This window comes from Podarcis filfolensis (assembly GCF_964270895.1).
Source record: "Podarcis filfolensis genome assembly, chromosome: 8".
Classification (NCBI taxonomy): domain Eukaryota; kingdom Metazoa; phylum Chordata; class Lepidosauria; order Squamata; family Lacertidae; genus Podarcis; species Podarcis filfolensis.
The window spans coordinates 12,768,394-12,783,107 of NC_139611.1; the positions used below are offsets into that span (position 1 = coordinate 12,768,394).

Sequence of the window (14,714 nt, forward strand, 5' to 3'; positions counted from 1 at the left end):
GGTTGGAATAGGACTCATTATTTGGGGTGGGGGAGAGTGTCCTAAGCAGTCTTTCCTATGGGGAGCACTTGTGGCACCTGAGGAAACTGGGCACATGTAGGAGAGAGTGTGGTGGTGTTAAGTGGAGATATTTGGGCTATATCCCAGCTAAGTCTTAAGGGTAGACCCACCAAGATTAATGGATCTAAGCTTTGGTTATTTAGAAGAATTTAGAAACCTAGAATTTGAAAAAAAAATAGTAATTTAAGTGGCATAACAGTCTTTAAAAACCCCACAACTTTTCATCATTTAATCAGAAACAAAACTAGACACCCAAAACAGGGGCCAGTTTCATTGGAAAGCTCTGGCAAGTCTTCACAAGACATCTGAAGCAGCTGTTGGTTGTTGCTTTATGGATGTTAGTTAATCATGTCCATTAATTTCAGTGATTCTGCTATGGGCATGACCAGTGTTGCATACAATCTTTTACTGTATTTCTGACAGAGAAATGGGTAGTTTGTAGCCCTTCAGATGTTGCTAGACCACACTATTAGGCTTGCTGGCTGCTGGGAGGTGGAGTCCAGCAACATCTGGAGGGCAGAAGGTTGGCTAATATCCATCCTTTTACATTTCCATCTTATGATTTAGTTATACTTTGTATTAGAAAAAAAAGCATTTCCCTTTTATGTTTATTGGCTCACTCTTTTACTTTTTGTATGATTGGAAATGATTGCAAGGGTACATTTCCTGTACATCAGAGATGGAAAATCTATGCCCTTCCAGATGTGGTGGAATTTCAGCTTCCATAGTCATCCCTAAACTCTGGCCATGTTGGCTGGGACTGATGGAAGTTAGAATCCAACAGCATCTAGAGGACCACACGGGTTCCACATCACTCATAAGCTCCACTTATGGCATTTTCTGTAGTATGAAAACTCAACAGAACTTCAAAAACATAAAGCAGCAACATTAACAATCATTTAAAAATATAGGCTACTTAAAGCAGTATCATAAAGTTCCTGTACTCATAGAAAACCTATCCATCTTAAAATAGCTCTCTCTCTCTTGTTAAAGAGAAGGCCACATAAAATAAATGGGGTTTTAACTCTCAAAGGTTCTTTTTAAAGGGATGTTTGCTTGCAGTTCTAGTAAAATGTCAGCTGGATGGATGGAGTTTAGGAAGAAATAGCTCCTTTGGCCTTCCTAAACAATTGTAGTTCATCCGGAAGGTTAATTTCACCTGTATTATTAGAAGCACAATTCTATGCACGTTTACTCAGAGCTATGTCCTGCTGTATGTTGGGGCTTATTCTTGGGTAAGTGCATAGGATTGGGACTTTGATATAGTTAACCTTTCCTTTGGTACATTTATAGTGAAAGTAGTAGAGAGGGCCTCTTGCCCCCCTGACCAATGGATCTAGCTCTCAGGAGTCTTTGGAGGGGGTTTGGATAGTATATTTCTTTCTTTACTTAGCTTCCTACTCTGCCTTTCCTCTGATAGGCCTGAGACTGTTTAGCAAATTAGCATTGGATGGGTTTAGGTGGTGGTGGTGGTGATAATGATGTAAGAATATTAACCTTCCTTTTGCCCCTGCCCCCATCTTTCCCAGACATTTGAAGCTTTTTTGCAGGGGGAGAAGGGCTCAAGGTGAAATGCAGCGGAGGAGAAATGAGAGAAGAGAGATGGATGGAAGGAAGAGGGATAGAAATATACAGCTGGGGAATGGAATGAATGAAACTGAAGGGCTGAATAAGAATGGGAGTAGAGGGATGTGGAGAAGAGGAAGTGAAGAAAGGGAAACACTGAGTAAGAAGGGGAGGAGAAAATGGATGGAGGATGACAGAGGAAGTGAAGATACTGGAAGGATAGTGGGAATTGGGGAAGAGAGAGAAATAAGTCAGGGATGAAAGATTGTAGTGTAGGAGAGAAGAAGTGGGGGTGGAGAGCAGGGCAGTAGGGACATGGGGATGAATGAAAAGGGGGGGAGGGAATAGAGACTGTTAGGAATGCAGGGGGGGAGGGAGAGGACTGAAATATGCTGGAAAGGAGTACACAAATAGAGTAGGGAGGCCAGCTTGGAATGGAGCAGAAAGAGAGGGGGTGGTAAAGAAAGAAAAGGACATTGAAATAAAGGTACAGTCACAAAAATTGCCAGAAGTTCACTTAGTCTATTTCTGTCTTAAGACTGAGCCACCAGATGCTTCTGGATAACTTCAACCCATTGTCTATCCCAGTACCTGATATTCAGAAGTATGTTTGCAGAGTAGGAATTGGATATTCAAATTAATAAATAAGGAGGATTTCTGGGGGGCGGGGGGGGGGGGAGAAAGATGAGGGAATCTGCAATTGGGGAAGAGGATAAATAAGGGGGAGGGGAAGATATGCCACTATCAGGCAATTACAAAATTTGGGATGGGGGCAGGAGTAAGAGAGAGCAGGATATAAGTAATAAATAGTACATCAGTTCTTACTCTCCAGAGCTCAAAGAGTTAGGCAAAGAGTCACTGTTTACCATAGATAACACTGAAGGGGGGAATCCTGGTCCTTCTGGCAGAAAGTCATATTTATAATGCAGTGCTTAAAGACTTATCCTTGTCAGGGCTTTGTGTTTCTTAGCTTATCTTGGTAGAGTTGAGGGGTATGGGGAGAGTTGATAATGGGCTGGAGGGGAGGGGGTTTGATGCGACATAGAATGAGGGCCTCTGAGGTGACAGATGGCAGCCGGGATTTTGGTATGTAAATCTCTACTCCTTCCCAACCCAGTAGGAAGTGGGGGCAGCACATCAGGTGGGGGGAGGGGATCTAAAGGGGGAGATGATGAACATGGGTGGGAACAGCACTTCCCATTCCACCCACGCACATGCCAATAGAGCAGGAAGTGAGTTCTTGGGGGAACTGGAGAGGGAGGGTGTGAGTTTTGAAAACAGTGAGATAAAAAGGGAAGTGGTTGTTTGAATACAATTTTTACCTTCTTCCTTTAGGACAAGAGAATGGTGACAGATGGGCCCTGGGGTAGACTTCATGATGATAAGTGGTGGGATGAGGTGCTGTATTTCACATGAATTAGGCAAAACAGTTTGCTGATTAGTTCAGTGGGCTCCCTAGTTGTGGAAGAAATAGACAGTGGTTTTTGTCTTACACTTTCCTCCTTCAGTATAAAGTCTGAGACTGATGGAGGATGAAGAGGAGTGAAAGGGATTGTGAGGTGGCTTCATGGGGAAGCATATGGTGGTTCTGTGCAGAGCAGGATGCAGTTGTCAAATTTAAATACTGTGATGCTGCATGCTCTAGTGCAGAGTGGGAATTGAGTTTATGACCCTTGACAGAGGAGTAATTTTCATAAGGTGGGTACTTTGCATGATGTTTCAATTAGGGCACTGGAAAAGGCCTATGTTCGGTACAAGATGGCAGCATGAATGGTTAGGGAATCTCTCTGTGCAGTACTGGTTTTCTGACTGTCACTGTTGGAAAAGGTGGGAGGGTGGAGAGAGAGAGAGAGAGAACTGCAGCAGGAGATGAAATGAGTGCTTTAGGTTATGGGATAGAGGGTAAAGGTGATGCCCTGCCTGTTGAGCTGAGTGGCTGCAATGTCACCTCAATAAAAATTGGATAATGAGTACCTGTGTCCTCATGTCAAAGAAAGAGGGGTTAAAATTATTTGTAAGATGACACACCATAGAATTAGGGTTTGGGTTGTAGAGAAGGAAACATATACAAAAGACTCTCCGCCTAATCTACACAAGGGAAACGATCAAATCAAGCAAATTGAGCATTTCTTGAACACTGGTAGTCAGGGTTGTGGGTGGGTTCCTGCCCGATTAAGAAGATACCTCTGGCAAGGACATTATAGAGACATCTGTTTTTTTGCTCTGTGTTTACAATTTGGTAGCAAAAGCTGGTTGGGGATTTCTCCTTGATGAGCCTGCTTTTTGGCTCCTGTGTATGAGCTCAGTGGTGCAGTATTTAGACTGAGAACACTGCAGAGGAAGGGATTGCATCCAAACAAAGCTGTTTGAATATAATGCTTGCCTTTAAAAAAAGAAAAAAGCACCTGTGCAGCCTCATTTCCTATAAACTCAAAAGTAGATTTGAGCATATTGAGTTGCCTCTTTAGTATGCTGACTTTCTCCCCTGTTATATGGTATGTGTGTTGTGTAGGTGTAAATAGGAATGTAGGAAGATGGCTATTTGAATAGGTAACTGCCTTGAGAAAGCTGCAGGATGCAACCTTCCTTAAGCTAGACCTTCTGTCGCCTTTATAAACTGGGTGTAAGTATTCTCTTTTTAATTGGTAGGCACCCACTCTTTTTTAGGGCCCGGCTATTCTGCCTGTCCTTATCGTCATATTTCATGTTGGACTGGAACTTGTGATTTTCCTCATAATACTTTTGAAATATTCTGTAGATATAATGTAATCATGACTTTAAAAATTGAGAAGGAAATGTTATAGTCAGTCTTGGCTCCCACTTCCACGCTGTATTGTTTCTAGGTTTCTAGTCAGCAAACAGGCTTCCTCTTGGTTCCTGTTCTGTATATTTCATATGAAATTTACTCTATATGGAGTAATGGTGGCATACATTACCTTTAAAAGTTGGCTGGAACTCTTAACTATCAAATACTTTTGAGATACATTGATGCTGAGTTTAGAGAAGAATGAATATATTTGAAGATGTTGACCTTTGGGTTTGTAAACAGCAATAAAAAGATTTTTGTCATTATTACGGCTTTTATTTATAGATGATAACAAAATAATTAAAAAGAACATAATAATCTTTTCTGTTTTTCGTTATTTTAAGGGCTCAGTCTCCAGCACTATTTTTTAAAATAACGCTCATAGTTTTTGCTACTTTTAAAGAAACTGTGTCCTTGCTCTTTATGTTCTGACTCTTTATTTTGAAGTTGCTTACCCAAGTCTTGTTTGGGTATTTAAACTCTTTACTGTTATTATGCGAAGCAGATGGCATTGTAAATGTATGTTATTTATTCATGGTTTTGGTAGCTTACTGTGGATGTTCTAAAAGGTATTGCAACACGTAAGTGATCCTGATGGTGCTGTTGTGGGTAAGAGCCCATGGAAATGTCATAAGGCGGTACAGCATATATTGGCTATGTTTTTACAGCAGAACAAATAATCTAACATAGGACTGTTTCTGAAGCTGGTCCTACTCTGAGTAAACCCATTGAAGTTGATAGAAATGTCCTACTAAGGTCCATTAGTTTCAGTGGATCTTCTCTGAGTAAAACTTATTGGATACAACCCAAAAAGTGAAAAGTCCTGAATTTCCTCTGTCGTCAATTGGAGAATTCAACTGTAGATACAATTGCTGGCGCTCTCCTCCCCCTGGTGTGTAATTCTATAAGCTATATATGGTCCCTCTTTTAAGTAGCAAATTCACAGAGGTTTGTTACCGATCACTTCTCTTAAAACATTTTAATTACATTTTTATTTTGTTCTTTCTCCATGGCACTTAGGGCATGGCACTTTTGTTCACAGCAACCCTGTGGGCTAGGCTAGGCTAGGAGATGGTGAGTTTCATGCCTGAGTAGAGGCTGAATATGGGCCAACACTATATTAGTAGTAGTAGTACCACCCTGCCCGACTGACTGGGTTGCCCTAGGCTACTCCATACTGCCTCTCAGCAGTGGGTAAGAATGATCATCAGTCACTGAATTTTTTAAAATGTGCTAGAGAAATAATTCCTTCTCTTCCCTCCTTTCTTCAGTGTGTATGTGGGTGTCCACAGGATACACAGTTTTTGTGGACTCACTTTGCATTGCTGGCTGCTTGTGTGTGATTGGGCATAAGGAAACATGACTGGCATGGTATTAGGGGATAGGAGAGCAATAAACTCATTGTAACTCAAGGCCCAGAACAAATACATGGATATTACAATAATTTATTTCCGTGGGAAGTCTGACATGCCACTTTAATCTAAGACTTCAGTTGTTTTAAGTGAAAAACCACTGAAATCTCAAAGAGAATGTATGAGTTCAGGTTCATAGTTGTTGTTTTTTTAAGCAGAAGTTGACAAATGAGAATACAAGTTATTATTGTAACTTCTATGCTCCCATTTTCTTGTTCCTGCAAAATAGTATCCTCCACAAATAAATCCATGAGTGGCACACTGATACATAAAATTTGTAAATGAGGCTATGGTGGATTAAGAATCTATGTGACTGCAGTTCTCAACTGAAAAAGGAGAAATAAAGACATTACAGTCTTTGCAAGTGGTTTGAAGGAAAACTAATCCATACACATGTGCAACTGATCAAGGGAACCAGTCCTGTAATCACACTTGGTTGTCAGCTGGTGTATGCATGTTTACTCATAAGTAAACCAGTTGAAACTTGCTTAGGATTGCAGCTCTTGGTCCACATTAGATTTTTTGCTGTGGTATCTACTAACTTGTAGAAGAACCATTAGCTGATCTGTTTTTCATCGGCTTCATATCATAAAGATTACTGACTGTATGGTGTTAGGAATACCATGTGCTTTGAACAAAAGGCAAATAAGACATTTCTTGGACCAGGTAGTTAGCTTAAACTTTCATGTTTTTGGGTCAGAGTAATGCTCTGTGAGGTGTAATAGTAAAAAAACACCCCACACTCCCCCCATATTACTATCATCTCACGACTTGTTTTCTTTCTTTTTGATGCTTATGACACTTGCTCTAAAATCTGATATTTATTTTTTGCATTACAAAAGTCTTCACTCAGACTTCTTGTTTCTATTGTAGCATTTGGTCTGAAATGTTTAGGGTGTGTCTGTTTAAAGATGCTTAGATTTTTATCTCTGGTGGTGCAGTATATGTTGATAAATATTGCAATAAGATCTTGGTGTGTGGTTTGAATTAATAACTCTGTGTGGCCAGCTAAAGACTGCCTAGTTAGTGAAAATCCCTCATAGAGTCTTCAGTATTCTCATTTCTGAAGAGGTCTTTTCTTTGCAGAAAGCCTATTGATCAGTCTGTCTGGAACTTTAGTTCCAGCACTTGAATGGATTTGTATATTATGGTTCCAAAATTGTCTTTAATTGGTCCAGACATTGAGTGTTTATCAGGCAGTTGGGTCCTCTTGTGACTGTGGAGAGAAAACTAACTTGTTAATATTGGTTGAGCTGGAAATAATTGCTTTTCCTCAGGTTGCACTTTGATTTGGCAGATTAATAAAGTCCAGTTGAGGACAGGGATTATTCCAAATTTTCTGCAGCTGGGGAGGGGAAAGGTTATCATTGCCAAAGGGAAAGCGTGACAAAACTAACAAACTTTTGTTTTCCAAATCTAAGGAACTTAAGCACATTTTTATTAAAAGCAATCTGTGAGGAATGTCTAAATCAACTTTTAAGTTAAAATATCACTGTAACAAGATGCAAATGTTATACTAGCAAAGGCCAATCAAAAACAAATGATTTTTGATATGGGAAGGAATTCCAGTGAAATTATAATTCTCTTCTGACCATGTTCCTTGTGCTACCTTGCTATGGCTTCATTGCATTTCTGATGATTTTTGGTGTGGGTTTTTCTTAATGAGAAAATGTCTAATCACTATAGTTTCCAAGAGTTCTTTTTTTGTTTGCTTTTTCATTAGGAGTTTGTACTAATGAATAGCTTTGATGCAGAAAGTTGGTATTGCCAACTGATTGGTGTCAGTTTTTAAATGCAGGGCAGAGCCAATTCTAACGTTTTAAGTGCAAGTTTCCTAACAGTAGAGCTATAAATACCACAATCTTGGATGCATTTTGTTTTTTTCACTGGGAATCTCCGCACATATGTGTGCCAGCCATTTTGCTGGTATACACATGATTCTATCTTTCAAGAAACTTTGAATTATTAAGGTGATATCCAGTGCAAGTAATCAAAGTAGACCCATTGAAATCAATGGGCTTAATTTCAGTGGGAATATTGTTGGCTGTTACCCATAGTATTTTTATATTTAAGATTCAGCCTGATTTAGAGATGGGAAGGGGGAGCAAATGCAGTGAATATGGCCTTTAAAATGAGGTAGCTGGATAGGCAGCTTGATATGCACTCTTTCTTCTCATTGGTTGTGGTATTTCCATCACAGTCAATGCTAGGTGAGCTGCTGCCTTGTGAGCCATAGGCTAAGGCTTAAATACTGATGCTGAATCAATAGAATTGAGAATAAATGGGCAATAAATCTCATGCCGTAAAACTGCTTCTGATAATTCTTTGGCTGTTTTCACTGAGTCAGTCTAATTTCTCCTTATCTAACATTCTTGTGCTTATCTCTGCTAGGGTTGTAATCAGAAGTCACAAACGTGTTGCTGTTAATTATGTGAAAGTGTGTTGAGGTGATCACCAAGGCCAGCTTTCCTCCGCCTGTTGCTGTCCTGGTGTTTTGAACTACAGCTCATATCAGTTCCAACCAGCATGGCCAGTGGTTAGAGTTGATGGGGGTTGTAGTTCAAAACATCTGGAGGGAATTAGTTTGGAGAAGGCTAAGCAAGACTCTCTAAGGGTTATGAAAAAAATTGTGCCACTTAACCATGTAGATAAGATTTGGGGTTGTATCCAGAATTCACCATACTCTGAGTAGATTCATGGAAAATAATGGACATTCCCACTGATTTCAGTGAGTCTTCTCTGACTTTGTTGCTGGGATCCATCTGTTTTGGGAGACAATGGAGTGGAGTCGGAACTGTTGGAGCAGGCTTCCTCAACCTCGGCCTTCCAGATGTTTTTGGCCTACAACTCGCATGATCCCTAGCTAGCAGGACCAGTGGTCATGGATGATGGGAATTGTAGTCTCAAAACATCTGGAGGGCCGAGGTTGAGGAAGCCTGTGTTGGAGGGTCGCAGTGCCTGCTGTGGCTGTAGAAACTGATGCGGGAGAGACATGTTTTGTTGCAGATTAAGGCATCTGGTTGCGCTGCTGCAGAATTTAGCTAAATAAAAAGCTTGGTTCTTCTCCCCCATACAAAATCCTCATAATACATACTAGTTAGTAGTTTAAGCTTTCAAGGAGTCTTTACATTCTTGAAGTGTCTGGTGTATCTTGCCATTTGAGTGTTTTGACCACTAATATTCTAGGAAGTTCTACTTTATATTTCCTTTTCTTTTAAGTAGCTCTGCAGCACCAGCCTCTTAAATCCAATTCAAATAGTATCTGAAGACATGAGCAGGGACGACTTGGGTGAAAATAGAAACCTAGACACAAGATATTTCTAGCTCTTCATTATGTGTAATCATAGGCTTAAATGGCTGTAGAAAGCAGTCCAAGTGCTGGACTGTCTGTAGCTAAAGTAAGAATGAGGCTGATGTAAAGCTCAGCAGCTGCTTTTTAAAAAAACTGCAGTTCAGGCTTTGTGGGGACACTGCCAGGATTTTGCCTTTTGACTCCTGTGCAGCTTTTATTTTTCCCCAGGGCTGTTGACTAATCTTAGGGCTGTGCTTTTAAAAGTTGAGAATGTGAAGATTTGTAATTTGGATTGTGTTTAATATATGGCAAAGCTACAGATCTGTGAAAAGGAATGAAGATGGCTGTTGCCATTGCTTAAAATCTGAATGCAAGACTTTTTGAAAAATGATCAATATTTTTGTATTTTTCCATAGGATCTAGTGTAGAGTGCTCCATCAAACATTTTTCTAGTGTGGATAGCTGCCCAGCCAGTAAATAAAATCAAGAATATTTTAATGCTCTTGAAAGGTTTGACTCATTGGCCACACAACCAGTAGAGCTCAATGTTATGCTTCAGTGCTTAAATAAAACTCTGGCTATAACAGGTTTCAGCTTTCTTTTGTCTTCAGTTGCCTTACTAAAGTCCTGCTGAGTGCTGTTTCCACTAGCCTAGTTTCCATTGCTGTTTTTCAACCTCTCTTTCAGTGTTTGAAATGTGTGTGCAGGTAGATCTGCAGCATAGTAATGTACCAACTGTTTCTTAGGTTCTGTTAATGGCAGATGGATGCTGGCTTCTAGAGGCTTTTTCCCCTGTCAGAAGATCTACGAGCTGTACCACCAACCTGGAAGAAATATAGAAGTGTTTCTTTATTATGATTCATATCTTTATTTCCTTGATCCTCATTGAGCACAAAATTATTTAGATATCAAAGGCTGCAATCTTATACACGATTACCTGGAAGTAAGTCCTATTCAACACAGTAGGATTTGATTCTGAGTAAGCAAATGTGTGATTGCACTGTAAATATTGAGGTGTGGGGATGTAAATATATATCGTTTCTTCTGTCTAAAGTGATGGTGATCCAGAAGAGGGATATGTGCATGCTCTGGAGAGAATAGCACATACAACCAGTCAATGCTTTGGAGTTCAGGTGTTGCTGTGCAGGTTCCAAGGACCGAGTGACCAGTCACTCAAACCTTACAGCAGCTTGTCTCCGGTATTGGAACTGCTGAAATGAAATAAAGATGTGAAGTCCCAATTCCACTTGTTTTGATGGGTGAGTGGGTAGATTTTTCAGTCTCTTGCAGCCTTGTGGCACCTTAAGAACATTTCTTTGGATCCTGACCACAAAATGCTCAGCAAAATCCAGCAACTGGCAAGCTTTATCCTCCATAGTCCCTCACTTGCCTGTTTTTCTTCATTTTAAAGTATGTGAGAAGACTTCCATTTTAATCTCAGAGGAGAAGAATAATTCTATGCCATGGATGTAGAGTTGTTTCATCTACAGCCTATTACATCAGCCCCGTCCCTAAATCTCCTTTGCAAACAAGAACGTTAGAGCAGCAGAGAGAATGGTATTCTGTCTCCATTAATGATGTGCTTTGCTTGTTAATAACACAGATCTGCACTCTGGTTGCGTTATTGTGTGAAACTGAATCATAGATGGTGCATTTTAAGTATGGGCATGTCTGGCAAAGGGTAATCTGCACTCATGTGGCAAATATTCATTCACTGGCTGCTGTAATCCTGCCAGGATTCACATAGTCTGCTTTATCCAGCCATAATTACTTGGAATACAATATTAACCCACACTAGTGATAGAAATGTAATCTTATCTTGAATGTTTCTTAGTATTTTTTCCTTTGAAAATTCGCTCGGAATCAGCTACCACAGTTCAGGAGCAAAGCTCAGAGATATAATGTTGATATAATATTCCTCTTGCCTCCATATTGGAAGTCTATGGTTCGTTGGAAATGAACATCAATGTATAGGGCTGTGCTGTAAGTTTATTTAATGTCTAAAACTGTGTGAACGAAATAATAATTTATATGTGTTCAATAATTGTCATGAGGGGCAGAAAAATTATTAGCTACTAGGATTGCACACGTAGATGAATTTAGATATAGGCTTAGAGGGAGACATTGAAGTGGGTATATTGTTATATAGATGCCGCAAATGATAGGCTGGAATAACTGTTGTGCACCACAAATGCTCTTTTTATAATATTTTGTGAAGGGTTTTTGTTTACCTGCAGCGTGTGGGGCTGGTTAGACTTTTTCTAAAAAAATAAAATAAAAACCTTTATCAGTGTAGAAATAAATTTGTGGAATTGCCTGTTTGAAAATCTGAATTGCCACTTGCTACTGCAGTTCTCTCACGCACATTGCTGGTTTCAGGTGTATCAACTGGCTTTATTTCCAGTGTGCTTTTCATCTGCTCTCAACTTCGTATTGCATAGATGCTTTAGGAGGCTGGATAGATTTATAACTTCTCTTGGTTGCTTTACTTCCTGTTGACTTTGCCTTGCATGTGATTTAAAGAGGATGCAAGCACATGACCCACCCAGCCAAGCACTCTAGTAATTGCACATTGCTCTATTGAGGAGTGAATGATGAAGTTATAGCATCTGCCAGTGTGTTCCATGCAACCAGTTCTTTTTATTAAAGTGAACATTGTTGGGGCTGTAATACTTCCAATGCTATAACTCTTGCAACTCCATGCACTTGCAGAGATTACTAAATAGCTACTACACTGGCTGACATAAAGCCACCAACAGTGGAACTGATACAGAGAATAAGGCTGTAATACTGCACCTACTTACCTGAGAGTTAGCTCCACTGAACAAACATATATAGGATTCTGCTATATGTATGGGAGAGGAGGAGTCTTGGCATTAGTGTGGGTCCCACTTCAACTGCCTCCCCATTGGTGGTTCATATGTTCAAATCCTTCTAATCCTTGTCCAATATATTGGGTCAGGAATATGAAAGAACTGCTTTCTTATTATACAGCTATCACTTCAAGAGAATACACTGCCCTGGAGATCTAAGTTAGGACAAATCTATCAGTAATAACTTGAAGAGAGTGCTGAAGACCATGCACATCCAGTCACCCTGTTTGGAGGGAAATCCAGTGTAGGAAAGTTTATTTGAGTAGATATTTTGAGTCTGTGCCACTTAGGGAGGTGAACTCCCAGCATCCTGGAAACCAGATTGCAACCATCTTCTCCCACAAAAGCTTATGACATTGGTACCCTGACACTTCCTTGTTGTACCAAAATAAATTCATTCAGTTTTCAAAAGCAAGTATGTCATTGCTGTTTGTAAAGCTTCTGATCAAATTGTGATACACCAGAAATTCTTCTTTGAGGAAAGTATATTTCATTAAACATGACTGTGTCAATTAGAGTGATACTCTAGTCCTGATTCCTATCTGAAATTTTGCTTGCAAAATTCTGTGGTAGAGAATAACAATACATTTACTTGAAATACAACAGCCTTATGGTTATCTTATTGCAGTGTATCAGTATCAGATAGGTTGCTAGAATGAAGATGAAAGAAACACCAGTAATAGTTGTGCAGCTTCACTCTCACTGGATCTTCTAAAACACCACCAAGTATAAAGGCCTAAATCTGAAGTTCTTAAAATGTACAATATTCGACTCGGGTAGTATTCTGCTTGTGGCTGTTCAAAAAATGCACCAGCGTTAATGTTTACGTGCTTGTAAGCTCCTTGTATTGCTAGCCACTTTTATTTAAAGGAAGTAGACTTTTTTTTCTAAACCGAAAATTAGCAGTTTTAGTGCAAATATATCCTGTAATCTTTTTTTTTTAATCCTGTAATGTTTACAAGGGTAATGCAGCATACTTTGCTTTTTGTTCAAACAAATATCCAAGTTGCATTTGGTGAGTTGATCAAAAATTTTTAAATGTGCCTTCACCATGCATACACCTACATTGTTTCTTAGCCTGCATGATCATTGTGTGTGTGTGTGTGTGTGTGTGTGTGTAAAAATTTCATCATATTTCTTTCAGCATAGTAAAATGTTGCTTAAAATTCAGTAGACATTTGAGTATTAATGTAATGCAGCTAGTCTGACAGGTAGTTTACAATGTGGCGATATAGATATTGCTTAGGCAAGAAAATGCTCTCCAAAACATGAGTTCTGTATTTAATTATCTTGCACCCTGGAGCTCTTTTCAGCAAGCTAATCCTCTGCTCTTCAGATTGCCAAAATAATTACCTCTTTCAAAAGTGAGCCAAAAGAATTCTGTTTTTACCTCCAGTTATAATAACTGCAGTTACTACAAAAAGCAAAGAATGACTTTCTCTTTTTTTTTACCACAGATGTTTCATAAGCCTTGCTGCTAATTGTTTTTCCAGTAGGACTTAGATCATATGAAAGCAGTTAACATTCAGTTTGCTAAGGGATATTTTTGGAATAAAAATTTACCACATAAATTAGTCTGCAGAAAGGATAGCTTACTGCAACTTTTGAACTAGTTTTGGTCAGATAGAGAATGGCATTCCTTTTGACGTATCCATGTAGGGTAGACTGACTCTGTAGAAGGAGGCTCTTGCTGAAGAGCTGGCACGCTGGCTGACTTGGCCATCACACTGTTCAGTGGGAAGGAATGTGATATATGCACAGGAATAGTCTTCTCTAGAAACTTGTTTACTCCCCTGTAAGCATATTCGAGTTGTAAGTGAATCATTCTTGTGACTGGTGTCTTAAGCAGATGGACATTATTGCCTGACACTGAGGAACTCTTAATATACAATAAGTCATTTCAATGTGTGATAGTTAAAACAAACAAGAATGAAATAAGAAATACAATGTATCTGTAGCTCTACCTGAAATCTGTGTGATATGATGAATTTCTTCTTAAATGTGAGCAGAGCGGTTTATGGCTTTTTACTATTATTCCCTATAATGATTCTAGGTAAACCCCTCAGATTTTTACTGACTAGGAATAGCTGCTACAATACAGCAGCTATGTACTGCAGGATGTGGTTTTGAATAATTCCCCAAGCTGCCGTGGAGCTGGTTTCCTTGTTGTCTTTTATTTTCCTCTCTGAATTGGTTCCTTTCTGCTGAATCTGGAGATCAGTAATACAAAGGCCTTTGTGGCTTTCATCCCAGTTATAAACTGCTACAGTCTGCCCTTCAGAAAACGTCAGGAAGGTGATTCAGAAGCATTTGTTCAGTCTTGGCAACTTGGAAGAAAACGTATTGTAGAAAACTTGCTACATTCACTTTTCCTTTTTCAAGCTACTAACTTTCCTGTTGCTTCAACTAAGCCTACAAAACATGTGTCCTGTTTACCATGGCATGTTTCAGTGTGATTTTAAGGAGTAGCTCTTTTGAAGGGTTCCCCTATTTTTTAGGATGGCCTTAAAAATAAGGTTGTTTCTTGTTAAAATCTAATAAAATATTATTATAATAATAAAAAAAATAAGGTTGTTTCTGATCCATCCTTTGAGGTGGTTCTCTTTAGTACAGTTTTATGTCTGGAGAGTGCTATAAATAGTTCATGATGCCTAGAGAAATGTTCTGCAACCTTGGTTCCTCAGATGTTGCTAAACCACAGCTCC

The 14,714-nt window shown here is 39.4% G+C and overlaps 1 protein-coding gene across 2 annotated transcripts in view; it reads left to right on the forward strand.

Moving 5' to 3' along the window:
• The window catches only part of IFFO2 (intermediate filament family orphan 2), a gene marked incomplete at its 5' end in the record, with an annotated part of 45,461 nt that overhangs the window by 1,406 nt on the left and 29,341 nt on the right, over positions 1 to 14,714 (forward strand). The gene's annotated exons all lie outside the window — the stretch shown is intronic.